This window comes from Tenrec ecaudatus, chromosome 8, assembly GCF_050624435.1.
Source record: "Tenrec ecaudatus isolate mTenEca1 chromosome 8, mTenEca1.hap1, whole genome shotgun sequence".
In the NCBI taxonomy this organism is placed as follows: domain Eukaryota; kingdom Metazoa; phylum Chordata; class Mammalia; order Afrosoricida; family Tenrecidae; genus Tenrec; species Tenrec ecaudatus.
Window position 1 is genome coordinate 122,136,337 of NC_134537.1, and position 3,405 is coordinate 122,139,741.

General features: G+C 48.6%; 1 pseudogene; it reads right to left on the bottom strand.

Moving 5' to 3' along the window:
• Positions 1-1,007: 1,007 nt before the first annotated feature.
• LOC142455525 (sequestosome-1 pseudogene) lies at positions 1,008-2,268 on the bottom strand (annotated as a pseudogene).
• Positions 2,269-3,405: the final 1,137 nt, after the last annotated feature.

Sequence of the window (3,405 nt, forward strand, 5' to 3'; positions counted from 1 at the left end):
AGACAGAAAGTACATGGTGTCTGAGGAAGCAGGAGAGAGCTGTGCCAAGATTGCTGAACTGGTAATAGGCAGACTAACATGGTCTTGCCACACCAATGCCCTATATGCTGTATTAAGATACATATTATTCCCACAAACCCGCGGCTGACATGTTCTGTGAATCTTATTGTAAATTTCCCATGACATTGTTTGTGTCTAGCCACAAAAGGATCGATTCTGTACAAGTGAATAGTTTAGGTACTGTGATATGGAGTTAGCTTACATTGGCCCAATATCCCTCTCTCAACAGGGGCTAATCAAAAACTGTATTAATGGAATATTGTTATCCCACAAGGGAGAATGATCGATAAGACCCTCTACCATAAATTAACAAGGAGTTTCCGAAAAGGAGACAAAGGCAGATTAAGCAAAGCAAAACAAAACATAGATCCAGGAGTGAGTTTAGAGTTCGCACTAAATCCCAGCTTGCCCTTGCCCTCAGGAAGGGAACACCGAAGATATGGGGGCTATCGCGAAGTGTGGTGAAGAACTTAGAGGGTGCCTGTCCTCTCATAAAATAGGGTCTGAAGCCTTAAACGCTTGTCGCCAAACAAGCAGCCATCTAAGGGAGATATCAATTCAATCCACATGGAAGAAGGTGACATCGGTCACCGAAGGATTGCAATCCATATAATTGGAAGTCAAAGGAGGGAATAGTATCAGCTCCTGAATTGTAAGAATCTGGTTCGCAGAGGCTATGGACGACAATGGGAGCTCAAGACACATTTGTGGGATCTACATGGGAAATTAGCCTCTGGGGATCTCCCTCTATCCCTACTAGAGGCACGGGAGGAAAGTGGACACCAAATAAAGAGCATGGGAGTGAGAGTTACAGAAGAGCGTCATGATAAACCTGACTTGAATGCTTAGACCCTTGTCATCTGATCCCTCTCTGATGTATGTCGGGCCTGATTTGCTTCACATTTTCTGTATTTGTTCATATTGGGGTTCATTTCAGATGTGTTATGTCACTGGGGGTGACCCTCTTGGGTTTTTGTTCTATGTTTTTTTAGTATATGAAATCTGGGGTTGATGTAACTTTGGAGACAGCAAGTAGAGTAAGAGTTTTGGGGGCTGGGGTGTTGTTGGATAAAGGGAACCGATGTCAGGGAGTTCAGGAGACACCTGGGGGGCACAGATGAGCTGAGCAACATTGTCACATGGGAGGTGGGTGCTTGGATAGTGTCCAGAGCAGCTCCGGTGTGGTAATTCCGGTGTGGCCTGCAGGAGCGTAATGAGCCACCTGCCTTCATCAGAGAAACCCAGGCAGCATCTGGGAGAGGGACTTGATCAGCCGGGGGTCTGCTTCTGGGGGCAGATGTGGGTTTAGTGCCACTTCCTTCAGCCTTGGAGGGCTGTCCTGGGAAGGGTGCAGATTCTGGCATCTGCAGAGACTGTAGCTCACCAGTAGACGGGTCCACTTTGGAAGACAAATGGGTCTTGTCATCTCCTGAACAGTTACCAGACTCCATCTGTCCTCAGGTTGCCCACTGGCTCCTGGGCTGCGCTTTGCATTTGCTCTGCCAGTCACTGCGTTCAGCCTTCCCGCAGCGCCCTCGGCTGTGCCAGGGTCACAGGAGCAGCTCTTGGCTGTGGGGGGCACTGCTCTGCGCTAGAACTGTCTGCAGAGATTGTCAGGTGGGTTCGCTCTGTGTTCCACCTCAGTATCAACTTCAGTGCCCAGGGGGCTGAGCCTGCTGCCACTCTTGCCCTGCTTTCTTCGGAAAGTTAACATTTGGATCCTCTAAGGGACCAGAAGCTGATTCTGGGGACAGTGGTGCTGGGACAGACACCCATGGCCCGAGGAGACCATGCACGCGAGTTGCCTGGTGGGCCCATTTCTCAGCCTCACCACCCGAAGTGCCCGCGTTACAGCTCCCGGAGACAGGAGCTGCAGAGGAGCACCCAGAGAGATGCCCCAAGGGACTGGGGAAGGCAAGCTTGCTGTGCTCCCCATGCAGGCTTCCCCTTGCAGGCGGCACACAGGCCCTGATTCCGGCAGACGTCTCCACTACAGGCCCATTGCAACCTTTGATGCATCACGCTCTGGGAATCACTAGGGGGCAGTGGTCCCTTGGCAGTCCTTCTTCTCTATGATGTAAGCACGGAAGATGTCGTCCTTCACATAGGACAAGGCCATTGTCAGCTCCTCATCACTGGACAAGGCAACCCGTCTCTGGCCTTATCACATTAGTGCACCTGGAAACCTCCTCTGGGCGGCAGCTCCGGGAACAGGCCGGTCACCTGGCTGGGCATCCATCGCAGGGCCATGACCAAAAAAAGAGTCAAGTTTTCTGTAGACCGAAACTCCACGGTTCCTAACCATTTCCCTTTCCTGCCTCGTTCTTGGCGGCGGTGGTGTTTGCTAGTGGCCCACGAGTGGGTTCTGACTGCTAGCACAACCAACACCATCCTCACCATTGCTGGTGTGTTTGAACCCATTGTTGCAGCCATTGTGTTACTCCATCTCATCCAGGTCCTCCCTCTTTCTCCCTGTCCCTCCGCTTTACTGAGTATGATGTCCCCTTTCAGGGACTGTCTCTCCTGATAACATGTTCCAAGTAAGTGAGACAAAGTCTCACCATCCTCGCTTCTCAGGACTCTGGCTGTGCTTCTTCCCAGACAGATGTTTTGCTTCTTTGACAGCCCACGGCGCTTTCGACATTCTTCACCTCCCTCCCACTTCAACTCGATTGATTCTTCTCTGGTTTTCCTCATTCGATGCCCAATTTTCACACACATATGAGGCCATGGCTTTGTTCAGACGCACCTTAGTGCTCAAAGTAACATGCTTGCTTTTTAAGACTTTAAAGCGGTCTTATGCAACATACTTACCTAATGCAATATGCTGTTTGGCCTTTTGACTACTGCTTCCAGGAGCATGTGTTGTGGGTCCCAGCAAGATGAAAGCCTTGAAAACATCTGTCTCTGTTTATCATGTTACCTGCTGGTCCAATGGTAAGGATTTGGGTGTTCTTTACATTGAGTTGTAATCTATACTGAAAGCTTCAATGTTTGATTTTCATCAGTTAGTGCTTCAAGTCCTCCTCAGTTTCAGCAAGCCAGATTTTGTCATCTTCATTTCCCAGGTTTTTAATAAGCTTTCCTCTATGCCACATTCTTCTTCACATAGTCCAGCACAGTATACAGGTCCAATAAGTGTGGCAGATGGATACAACCAAGATGCACACCCTTCTTGGTTTTAAACTATGCAAATTTTCCTTGATGGGTTTGCACAATTGCCTTGGTAGCCATTAATAAACTTTGAGCTATACAATTTTACCTAATCTAAGTGTTTTATATAAATGAGAGTATATACCACATTTTATTTATCCATTCGTCTGTTGATGGCTCTTGAGACTGTTT